The 13,596-nt window shown below is 26.7% G+C and overlaps 2 protein-coding genes across 8 annotated transcripts in view; one reads left to right on the plus strand and one right to left on the minus strand.

The window, feature by feature from the left end:
• Positions 1–13,596, minus strand: part of LOC142318827 (uncharacterized) — a 105,576-nt gene that overhangs the window by 91,585 nt on the left and 395 nt on the right. The window lies entirely within an intron of this gene.
• Positions 10,047–13,596, plus strand: part of LOC142318828 (spondin-1-like) — a 173,864-nt gene continuing 170,314 nt past the window's right edge. For 5 of the 7 annotated variants that reach the window (XM_075355350.1, XM_075355356.1, XM_075355355.1 and 2 more), the window contains exon 1: positions 10,055–10,188. The gene's annotated coding sequence lies outside the window, so the exon portion shown is untranslated. Of the gene's footprint in view, positions 10,189–13,596 lie in introns of all 7 variants that reach the window. The other 2 variants (XM_075355352.1, XM_075355353.1) reach the window with 2 other exon arrangements.

Genomic DNA, 13,596 nt, shown 5'->3' on the forward strand with positions numbered 1-13,596 from the left:
CAATCCGTTAATAACACTTTCATAATGTTATTAATCGTTCAACAAACTTCACAAAGAGATTTTCACTTCTAGAATGTTTTGTTTTTAATGCAAAGCCTTATATTATTACTATTATTTTAAATAATCTATTTTAGACTTTTATTTGAAGAGGAAAGAAAAGTTATTCTTGTAAGTGTTTCTTTCTGATAACTTATTTAGATGATATTTTATAAGAAAAAATTGACGTAAAAAATGACGTAAACCAGTGGTTCTCTAAGTTTGCGCCTCACTTTGTGTAAAAATAATCAACATTAAATATTTAAAATTATTACCTTTAAGATTTAATTATAATACTTAATTTTTAAACTTTAAGATAGTTGGAAAAACCATTGGTTTTAGAGTACTCTAATACTGCGCTCTAAGAAGTCGCAATTTCCTCACAGGGCTGCCAAGAAGTTTTACACAACTTTTATATATTTTTTCTAATTTTTAATTCTATAGCTAGACGTCACATATTTATAATATAAAAAGTATTTTATTTATTTCTACTTAACTCTTTCTGTAACTTTTCTTCTGTATTCGCTACCACAACTTTTAGGCAATTTCTTCACTTGTAGGAAACCAACAGAGCATATCTCTTACTTTGGTTTGGCAGAGTTAAACAGACAATAGTGGGCACAGTTAAAGATCGAAAAACGCACATATTTTTTATAGATAATAATGTTTTATGTTTAAATAATAAAAAAACAACGAAAGAATGATGAAACTTATCACACGAGTACTTAATTAATTAAGATGTACAATAACATTATTGTAAAATTCTAATTTTTGCATGATTAAATAGTTTAAAGAAAACAATTACTCTAAATATTATGTATTATAAGTTATTTGATAGAAATGTAATTTTCATTCACACACAAAATTTCATCGTAAGCCATAATATTAAGTAGGCTAAAAATATTCATAATAATTGAATATTTTTCAATTATTATGAATATTATCTTTTCTTTGCAAACATTCAATTTGCAAAGAAAAATGTTATTGCACCGTTCTATAAATAAAGTTGGAAATAAACTACGTTATCATGTAAGCAGCAGATGCTTTCGTGAAGTAAGCACACTCTGCTTACATTATACATTAGTGTAATATACTGGACACATTTCAGGAGGATAAATATGTTATACACAAATTGTAAAACTACATATACAACAAAACTGAATATAAAGTGTTAATTACTTTAAAATGTACCTTTGTAATGGATAACTAAAAATCTTATCTCTTAAAAATATTACAGTAATGTTTGCAGGATCATTTTAGACATGTATCCTTATAAACGGATTAAGCATCAAAATATCCACGCTAAACTTTCTTTATTACTTCTATGGAGATAGATAATATTAAAATGTTTTACTTATGAGGAGTGTGTAAATAGTGGTACTAAATGCCTATCTATACTTTTAAGTTCCTGAACTAGATTCTTTCAGGAAAACTTATCCAACAATTTGCTAATGTTACTACAGTCGTTTGCTACCCGGTGTGCAATCTAAAACACTTAACATAGAGTTAATGAACATGTTATGAACTGTGGTTTTCTAAGTTTATGATTTTTTTATGTGTAACTACGGTTTAAACATATATTATCCAAATAAAACACTACTGAAGAAGGAATATACTTACTTTGTTTATGTACGTTGGTATTGGAGGAAGATGTTTCCGGCAACATACTGGCAAATAAACAAGCGGCTTTACTGGATTTTTTTTTACTCACCGTTTCGTACCTACATTTAAAATCCCGCTTTTACTATGATTTAAAAATGTATATAAATTTAATTACGAAAATTTTTCGCTTCTCTTTGATGGTCTTGCATGTTGCCAGGGCGATGCCTTTGTTGATGGAAAACTAGTTCTTCTACTTCATTTTAAAGTAAATAATTTACGAGCGGTTTTAAAACATACTGCATGAAATTTTTACGAACAGCTGTTTAAACTTACAAAATGAAAGATTGTAAGTCACTCTCGGAAAGAAAAAAAATTATGTTATTTATTTCTATCACTTTTTAATTATTATGGTATATGTATCATTTTTATAATATTTAAAAAGTTAACTTTTTAAATTAAAAACCGAATTTATGAGATAAAATACATTTATAATTTATTATAATAAAATACTACAACCATATTTAAATATAATTAATAAACTATCTTTAAATTAAATATATTCCCAAATAATCATCAAATTTCTTTTCTTTTTTTTAAAGTAAAATAAACTTAAAAAAATATAACATAGTTAAGTCCATCTTTTATCATATAACCGTAAACTAAAATGGTCGTGAAGACGATTTGAGCATAAACTTTTTTTTTTTTTTTTTTCTGTTTAACCTCCGGGGCCGCAGTTAAGCATTACTGTACAGAGGATGAGATGAACGATTTGTAGCGTGTGTGAAAAATGCCATGCCTGACCGGGATTCGAACCCGGGACCTCCGGGTGAAAGGCCGAGACGCTACCACTCGCGCCACGGAGGCCGGCAATTTGAGCATAAACTACCGACAACTTTCTAAACCTTAATTTAGTGCCAACTTAAAAAAGTCCATATTTAAGAACAGAATTAAAACTGAAATAAATTATTTTTTTACTTTTTTAAAAGTATTTGTTTTAAGTCTATCTTACTAATTTTTATCAACTTTTCAAAGAAAAGTACGGCATTACTTTCGGTCACAAGGTGGGCTATAGGGGGAGGGGTGAAATTGAATTTTCTTTACGTTTTGAGGTAAGAGGCGTATGAAAATACAATTCACTTAAAATGTAATTTCTTTATATATAGGTCTACGTATAATATTTGTGAATCGAAAATATCCAAAACTACTAGATCAATTTCATTAAAATTTAGATATACCGTATTAATGTATCTAAAGTTGTGTATGTGAAAATTTTATGAAGAAAATTTGGTTGAGTCGTTGTTCTTGAGTCAAGTTCAATGTAAGGTCGACAACAGACAACTTAACCTCAATTTGAGGTTATGTTGATTTAAAGGTTATGCTGATTTGAGGTTAAGTTAGTTTAAACTTGATGCTTGTGTGTAGGGTGGACTCGTTATTTTTAATTATTTCATCAAATTACGGTTATAATGATTTCATTTTCTTATAAACAAAAAAATATTTTAACATTAAATTAAAAAAAATTATACTTTGTTTAGTTATCTCATTTAATTCGTGTCTTGTATATTTCTTGCGTCAAAAGTTTACAGAATAATTATGCAAAAAAATACTATACAAAATAAATTAACGGAAAGACGGTTTCTTGCGCAGATCTACGCAAGAATTTTTTTTTTAATTCTCTTTTTGTTTAAATATCCGTAGATCTACAAAAAAATCACCCGTTTAAAAATAAGAAACTCTTTGTCTTTATAAAATAAGAGTCTGTTGCCTAATTTGAGTTATTATCATTGCAATAAATTAGAATAATATTTAGAAATTAAAATCTTTGCTTTAGGATTTGAGGTAGATTTTTTAGTAATCTAAACTATATTTCTTCAAGCTGATCATCGAATATAACAAAACCATATTTTAAAAAATAATAATAAACCAATTATTTTTTTAAACTACATTAAGTATAATGCTTTTTCAATTCATCTTCAAATTTCAACTTTTTAGAAGTATATGCTAATTTAGAAGTATATACACTTCTAATGTTTGCTAAACTTTAATTTAGCAACTTCTTCAGAAATCAATACTTAAAGAATAGTTTTGAAATAATACTTTTTTTGTTTAGTTTTTAGTGTAATTTTTTAAAGTAAATTAAAAAAAAAAGATTATATTAATTCTATTTTTATTTAAAATTCTAATAAGCCTACAAAAACTACTTTCCATATGGAAAAAAAAACTGTCCACAAATCATATGAAACGCAAAAAATCTGTTTCTTGACAAAAATAAAAGGTATGTTAAGAAACGACACGAAGACTGATTCTATGAATGAGCTAAAGCTCTCTGGAAAACGGGATTATTTATTACTTTTTAACTCAGTTTCTTCACCAATTTTCTTGAAGCTATGCGAGAAAATTCTTATCAGAATGACTTTAGGCTATAAAACATTGTAGTATAACGGTTCAATAATAAGCAATGATAAGGATAATCAATTGTAAGTCAGCGACATTATCTGAAAAAGACTTACTACGGAATCTTCAGTGGTAATTCCTCTAGAAAGAAGCTAATAATAGAAATGAAATCGGGACATTTGGCAGTATATAAGACTTTAATAAATAAAGTGTGTGTCATAAACACATACACACACACACATAACCTCCTTTTTTGAAGTCTGCTAAAAACCTCCTACCTAGTTATATTACTAACATATAAACATTCTCATTAAAAAAATTACATCATTTGATTGTAATCGCAACATGGTAATTTGCCGATCTCCGTGGCAGAGTGATAGCGTTTAGGCTCCAAAGGTCTCAGGTTCGAATCTTAGTCAGGCATGACTTTTTTTATACGCTACAAAAATTCCATTTCTATTTCCCTCGCACAAGTTTCAATCTTATGTGGAAAAATCATCAAGAAAAAAAGTAAACGTGATTAAAATTTTAGTCGAGTAAGAGTTATAATCTACATTAACTATTATTATAAATCATACAGCTACTTGTTTAAATTATATCGTATTTTTTATCAGTGAAAATTTAATTAAAAATAGTAATCAACCCAGTGCAAAAGTCAGATCATTTTTTTTTTACAGTATCAGCAGTTGTACATAATATCGATTCTAGTATAATTCGTGACTATGTGGAGTTAATATGGTATGTGTAGAATTGCCTTTAAATATGAATTTATTATTTAGCAAGACAATATTCCAAATTTTTGCATGGATCGTTGATCTGTTAAGGATTGTTGAGTATTTAACATAAAAATAATTTAAACATTTTATCACATATAATGATGTTTCAGTCAACTACCGGTTCGACTTTTAGTAGTCCGGTGGTTTTTTTCTTTTTTTAAAAATATATTTGTAATATAGAGTTATTTTTTAGAAAATTATTTTCTCCCTAGAAAGCTTTATACTTAGTCCATCCTCAGCTTCTGAATTTTTTCTAGTGAGACGTTTTCACTAGGGGGGTAGCTGAATTCAATTTAAAAAACATTTTTCACAGTCAATTTTTAAGATATTATTGCGTTTTATTTTTTCTTCAACATTTTTGATTTAAGTACTTCCTACACCAAAATATTAAAAAAACAGAGTAACGCCTCCTAGAGGATATCGGTCCCCTTCCCAAGATTTTAAGAAAAGTTTAACTATAAAAGTCTTTTAAAATTTAAAAAAAATGTGCATTTTTATAGTTTTATTTACATGTAATAAAACGCGCGCACTTTTTAATGTCTGAATGAGGATCCGTGTTTAAAATAAATTACCGTCAACTGTAGTATTATCAACGGTAGTTTATTTTCGTGTTTGTTAATATTGCAATCTAAATTCTAGAAATTATTTTTGTTTTTGTGTTTTAAATAATTAAATCGCAAATGTTTTGGGCTGTACTTTTCGGACAACCGTTTTCAATTGTCAGCTGTATAAAGATATTCCGAATTACAAACATAACTTGTAATGTTACATGTTGAAATGTTGTAAGTTACAACATAACTTGCAAACATACAATAAAAAAACTAAACATCTAACAGTAAGTTCTACGATGCAATAAAGAATAAAACAATACATCTTTAACAATACATCTTTTGTTTAAGATTAGATCGGGGATCAATTAAAAGTTTTTAACTGTATTCGTTGTAAGATTTCATTAAATTGTGTGAAAATATTTGCAGACTTATCTAAGAAGGGTTTTATTAAAAAAAATTTAAGCCGTGTTACTTATTTGATTTAGTATTTTTCATACAGCAATTATTATTATAAAAACTGTATATTTTCTATTTTAAAACTGTTTCAGGAAACGTATAGAGACAAGGGAAGCAATTTTAGGACTCAGATTAATAATAGAAGGAATATTAAAGAAAAACAAACCAACATACTTGGAATTTATAGACCTAGAAAAAGCGTTCGATAACGTATACTGGAATAAAATGTTCAGCATTTAAAAAAAAATCAGGATTCAAACACAGAGATAGAAGAACGACTGCTAACATTTACAGGAACCAAACAGCAACAGTAATAATTGAAGAACAAAAGTAAGAAGCCGTAATAAGAAAGGGAGTTCAACAAGGATGTTCTTTATCCCCGATACTTTTTAATCTTTACATAGAACTAGCAGTTGAGATGTTAAAGAACAATTTAGATCCGGAGTAACAGTACAAGGTGAAAAGATAAAGATGCTACGATTTGCTGATGATATAGTAATTCTAGCTGAGAGAAAAACGATTTAAAAATAACAATGAACGGCATGGATGATGTCCTACGCAAGAACTACCGCATGAAAATAAACAAGAACAAAACGAAAGTAATGAAATGTACTAGAAATAACGAAGATGAACCACTGAATGTAAAAATAGGAAGAGAAAACATTATGGAGGTAGAAGAATTTTGTTATTTGGGAAGTAGAATTACTAAAGATGGACGGGGCAGGAGTGAAATAAAATGCTGAATAGCACAGGCGACACGAAACTTCAGACGTAAGTATAATTTGTTTACATCAAAAATTAATTTAAACGTCAGTAAAAGATTTTTGGAAGTATATGTTTGGAGCGTCGCTTTATATGGAAGTGAAACTTGGACGATCGGAGTACCTGAGAAGAAAAGATTAGAAGCTTTTGAAATGTGGTGCTATAGGAAAATTAAAAAATCAGATGGGTGGATAAAGTGACAAAAAGAGGTGTTGCGGCAAATCGATGAAGATAGAAGCATTTGGAAAAATATTGTTAAAAGAAGAGACAGACTTATAGGCCACATATTAAGGCATCCTGGAATAGTCGCTTTAACATGGAGGGTCAGGTAGAAGGAAAAAATTGTGCAGGCAGACAATGTTTGGAATATGTAAAACAAATTGGATGTAGGATGTAGGAGGTATACCGAAATGAAACGAGTAGCACTAGATAGGGAATCTTGGAGAGTTGCATCAAACCAGTCAAATGACCTAAGACAAAACAAAATTTTAACTAGCAAATCTTTAATAGAAGTAATAAAAAAAGTAAATAAAAAAAGTAGATATATTAGAACTTTGATGATGAAATAATTGCCCAAATGACAATCTAATTCCTATGATAGATCTTTTGGCGAGTTTTTGAATGTATATTTTACTTTTAGAAGATGCATCTAGAAAGTAATATTCGATTAAAACAATTACATAATTACTCTAAATGTATTTATTATTGTTTATTGTAACGGAATTTGTTCACACTTTTTTATTGCATTGATGAATATATGTATTTATTGTCATAATTTCAGATTAATAATTACGTCATAGTTAAGGATAAGAAATTACAATAAATTTTATGTAAACATCAAAAATGTTAATAAAATACCAAAACAATGATAAAAAGTAATTCTTCTTCATTTTATTTTAATCATATTGTAAAAATTTAATGAAATGACAAAAATTCAGCTTTCTTTTAAAAAAAAGAAAAATTAAACTTTTAGTTTTATAAAGCATAAATAAATACACACAATAAAAAACTATAACTAATTAGCGAATAGAAAAGATAATATTTTTACTTATCTTTTGTTTAACTATCACTACAATTTCTTGCGAAAACTTGTTTTTCTTCTTTTCTTTTTTACAAAAATGCGCGTTAAAATGTAAGCTTTCCTTTATTACTGATATATAAGAATTTTATTCTATGATTGTATTACATAAGAAATTTGTTCAATAACATCGGTGGGACGATTTGTTACATAAAGTAAGATAAAAGAAAACCTTTGATCTTTGCGTAATTTAATTTAAGATTAATAATCAGTCGTCATCGAAATCAGTTGATTAAGAATAAAATGTTCTAGCCTAACCTCTAAACTGGAGAATGAGAACACTAATTTGAAAGTATTCAAACGATTATTTTTAAAAAGTATACTAAGATTCCCTTGGCCTGGTTGATATCTAACTTAAAGACAAACATAAATAAACATAGATTTTAATGAAATAATATTTGTTTTTTTTTTTTGTATCACAATACTTTATTTTTTTATGGAATTTTCATATAATTTAATTTATTTTTTCGTTCTTAAAAAAAAACTTAAATTCCTATAGTTTTATTTTCTAAAACTTGAGTTAATAGTACAATAAATTAAGAGGTTTCTTCAAACGTTATAAGGAGATGGTAGATTATTAAGTATCTAATAATTAAGTATTACCTTATTAAGTATTAAGATAATATTGGGGGAAGAGGAATATATTAATCCCCTATTAATTAGGTGGAGGGAAATTAATACATGTTTATTAAAGACAGAAATGTTACAATGTTTAAAATGATCCCTTTTTTATCAATCTTACGATGAAGTATTCGGGTAAATTTTATTTCTTTCAAACATTCAGATTCTCATCACATACTCTCCATCCAAAATGTAAATTACTTTATAATTTTCGTAAATACACATAGTAAAAATTAAAAATGAATAAATGCATATCAATAATAAAAAAGTGGTTTTTAGTAATGAGTAATATTTGTTTTTTTATTATTGGTATTTATTTATTAATTTTCATTTCTGTGTTAATTTTTCTTTTGCATTTCTCTTATTTACATTATTTGTTATTTATTTTATAATTCTTTTCTTTTTCGGTTTAGCCTTCGGAACCACCGTAAGGTATTACTTCAGAGGATGAATGAGGATGATATGTATGAATGTAAATGAAGGTGTAGTATTGTACGCTCTCAGGTCGACCATTCTTGAGATGTGTGGTTTATTGAAACCCAACCACAGAACACCAGTATCCACGATGTAGTATTTTAATATATAATATATATATATATATATATATATATATATATATATATATATATATATATAATATAAAATATAAAATATTTTTATAGGTTTTATCCTCTATTAAGTCCTCTGTATCTATTGATGATGACTGTTTAAAAAGAGTCTAAATACGCATTTAGTTTTAGATGTTTTCATTGTGTATAAACTGTCTTAGAGGAATTTTTTATTTATAAATTTAATTCAATAACTTTTCCTTATATTTTATTATCCCATTGAAAAATGTATAAGTGAATAAAATTCATTTATTTATATGTAAAGTAGCAGCCTATTTATAATATGATACGCAAATACAGAAACGTGTAAAAGTATCATACACCATTAATTAAGTATTTGTCCCTAGGAACTGAGAGAAGAAGGAGAGAATAACGTGAGAGAAGAAGGAGAAAAAGAGAGAATTAGAAAAAATGTAGAAAGTGCAAGGGAGAGAGGATAAAAAGAGAAAAAATTATAAACGATCTAAAAAGAAATAGAGGGTATCAGGAATTCATAAGTTATAATTAATAGAAAATAAAGATAGAAATGAAGCGATGGACTTGCTTTAGAACAGATAACCATATGATGATGAATATACGCGTAAAAAGGAATACAGAAATGTATAAAACTTGTCAGAGTAATGATGAAAAAAAAAATTCGTGCGAATCTATATGATAATATTACTATCGATTGATGAACAAATCTTACTCACCATTGGTATGGCTTATATCAAGATTAAAGAGCCTGATTTCTAGTTTTTTTTTTCTTAAGCATCACAAGCAAACAACGATTCATGCATCAATCACAGAAAAGTGAATGCAGAAGAAGTTTTATTACTCCATCATCAACTGAAACATGTTATCAATAATCTAAAGCATATTAGAATAAAAGTTAATTTACAATTACACTACACATCAGGGCGAAAAATTTAAACGAGATCTAGGACTTCCAAACAAATACAGCCCTTAATAAAGCGGAATAAAACAATTAACGTTAGCAAAGAACTGACTGAAAATTAAACACTAATTATTTGTATAAGAATAACGTAAATGTAATCTAATTAAATTTGCTATAAAATAGTAATTAAAATATAGTAGGACATTTTGTAGAAAAAGGGAATTGCGTTAATATGTTGGTACGCCTGCGACCAATGTAAATACCATTTGTGTGTTTCTGAACTAGTCGTGATTCAGTATCAGAACTGGTCGTTAGGTGTTCTTTGTAAGTTGAAATTCGTGAACTTCATAAATCGTACGTAACTATTAAATTTATAAATCTTTTTTAACAGTTTTTGTTGAAAAAAAGCTTAAGTAATTTTCACTTGGTAAGTTTATAATAATTTTAGTAAGTTAAAAAAAAAAGTTATTAATTTAATTAATAAAATTAATTTTGTTCGTTAAAAGTTCTCAGGGCAAATTTATACATAGCTTATGGAAACATGTAAAATGTAATTACTGTTGTTAATTGTACTGATTTGAAAAATCTTTTTTTTTTAATTTTCTAATATAAAGAAAACTGACAAGAATTCCAGTAAAAAACGTTCAATAACTTAGTAGTCAACATATTTAAGCATATTGTATTTTTTTTTTTTTTTTATTTTATACTTGATATACTTTGAGAAGAATTAAAACTAAGTTTTGCCAATTTAATTTTTTCATTTCTGATAACAAAATTTTAAAAGAGATTTATTTATTTATCAGTTGAAAAAATTAAATTTTATTGCTACAAACACACGCATATATATATATATATATATATATATATATATATATATATATATATATATATATATATATATATAAATATATAAAAATTGTCTTTATTAAACTATTTAATATTTTTACAAGAAAGTGTACTAACAAAACTTCACTTCACTGTTTAAATATATAATTTAAATATTAATGTACTAATATCTCTATTTTATATATATATATTAATAAAAGAATATAAATTTCAATATCATTAAAAGAATTCTAAGAATAAAATCGTTATACGAATACTTTTTAGGGTACGAAACGTGTAAACCGTTTGAATATAAAATATTTCCAAATCAGCTGACAGAGCTGAGATCTGTACCATTAAAAGCCTTTTTTTTTTTTATTATCATTTACAATCAAATAATATCCCAGTAAACGTATTTTCTTAAAAACTTGGTAAAATTTTCTAATGACTTTGAAATATACATCGCAACTTAACGTGTTAGATAATTACTATACTATTATAATTATATTTTACTTGTCTAGTTAGTTATTTTTTTTATATTTCTGGATGGAAATCCACAAAAAAATTCCTTAAGAAAGATATTAAAACTGGATTATGTTGATTGTATTCATTTAAATCGGGTACAGGAGTACTTTTTTCATGAAATCGACAACTAAAATCAGCAAAAGGCAAATTATTTTCATTCATTCATGACCTATGTGGTAAAAATCGTTAACAAGTAAAAAACCTTACTACTAATAATAAGTAGTTGTCAACAAAGTTTTCTTTCTAGAGGGTAATTTTTGGCTTCTCATTTATATATAACGAGATTTTGAAGAATCAGAGAAAACCCCGAATTTTTTTATTTTTTGGTAGATTATTAAATATATTCATCGCATAAAGTGGGTTATGTATATGTCAAAAAGTTATCCAACTACAAAACGAATCGTCAGTCTGCTGATGACCTTTTCCCCCAATAAAGCATAAATTAACTTTTATTAACGTTAATGTAATGAATAAGTTAATGTAACGAAAGTGTCAATAGCGGATATTATTAAATTTTATTTACTGATGATAAAAAAGTTAAGATTCTTACTCTTTTAATTTTATCAGATTTAATGTATAATTTATATTCCACTTACTTAAGTAGAGCCTCTTCCAAAATATTTTAAGGCAAGTGTACAACCTTTTAATACAGAATGTTTGTCACAAACATAAGTCTACCATTTTATGTTGGTTTAATGATGATGAAAAAATAAAACTAAGTTAAGATGGAATTTTTATAGTTCTGAAGAATTATACATGGATAAAAAATTATACATGCAATTCGCAAAAAATTGCAGGAGATAAAATGATAGACAACACGACGGTTTTTCAGTATTTTTAGACGTATTAAAAATTGAGGGAACAATAACGCATATGAAGTATTAAAATAGATCAAAAACATATTACAAATACACAATGTAACAGCAAACAATCATGAAGATGCAGAAGTGAAAAAAATAACACGATTAGAATATTAATCTTGTACTGTATAATGGAAAATTTGATTGCTCATTCAGTATCAGATAAAAATAAAATACATAAACTAAGAAGTAAAGCATGGAAGTTATCATTTTTATCAAAAAACAACAGATCACTCATAATAAGATATAGCTTATGAAAATGTAGGTCGTATTCGTAAGCAATAAAACCAGAAATCATATAAAAATAAATAATAGAATAATATTAATAGTCAACAGATGCCAGTGACATAATTTAACGAATAGGTAGATAAAATTCTTGTCAATTTGGCAAAGTAATTTATTATTATATTTCATAAATAGGCTTACATATTTGTTCATATAGAAACACAGAATATTTTTAATTTACTCCAATAATAACAATCAAATTTAACTTCCATTTTCATCATATTTTACAAAAAAAATTGTTAAAGTAAAATCCATCATACTCGAACGAAAATATAAAACTTATTGCCTTGATGGAATATTTGTTTCTTTGAAATATATTTCCAATGCTTTGAGATAAATACCACAGGAGAATCAGGTTTAAAAAACTTGTGTCTGTCAACATAAAAAAAATATTTGTCAGCTAATTTTGTAAAGATTATTAATTTCTTAGTACTCTGCAATCCAGCTACTAAGTCTTTATGACAATTTTTTTTTATATCCACCTAGTAATTAATATTTACTACGTAAAGAAACAACACGTTAGTTACAATTAAAAGCATTAAAATCGGTTAAATTAGTCAAAGCAAAACTGCAAGAACAGTAAGAATATGTAATTATCGTTCATTAAAATACGGACTTTACTCTCAAAATTTGACGTTATTTCATCCATTAGTTTCGTGATGGTAGTCTTTTAAAACAGATAAAAAAAATTGTGTAACTATTACCGAAATTACTGTGATAAATCTATTGATATTATGATCCTAGAAAACAATTTTTTTTCAATCGCCGAAGTAAGGTATAAACCGATGGAAATTTTTATGACGGTTAAGACAAAAGTCAAAGTAAATATATATATTTTAACATTTCATGTTAATTGTATATTAAAAAAAAAAAATATATATCAAAAGTGGTTGGAATAACACATTTAAAAAATGGTTCAAGATAATGGTTTTTTGAGTTTTTATAAAAGTGTGACAACACATTTCCTTTTGTTTAAATAAATTCTGAATAAAATAATGGAAAAAAATATGTTGAACTTCAAGATATAATTCCCCAACTTTTATTTTTTTTAATAGGATTACTAGCATTCCGTCGCGGCTTCGCCCGGGCTGTATGGTTACTTGCGTTTCCCGTCACGGTCACGGGACGTTTAGCTGGGAAACATTAGTCTAGCCAGGGTGCTCTGTTCCTTGGATCCCATTTATTCATTAAACACATGATTGTGAGAATAATAATGGTATATAAAAATTGGAGTCGGTTCAATTTATAAAAACTAGTATTGTAATTTATTTAGAGCAACAGTTTGATCAGTATAGGACTCACAAATTGGTTTTTAGATTTCCTGTCGCGGTTTCGCTCAG

This window comes from Lycorma delicatula, chromosome 2, assembly GCF_047948215.1.
Source record: "Lycorma delicatula isolate Av1 chromosome 2, ASM4794821v1, whole genome shotgun sequence".
NCBI lineage: Eukaryota > Metazoa > Arthropoda > Insecta > Hemiptera > Fulgoridae > Lycorma > Lycorma delicatula.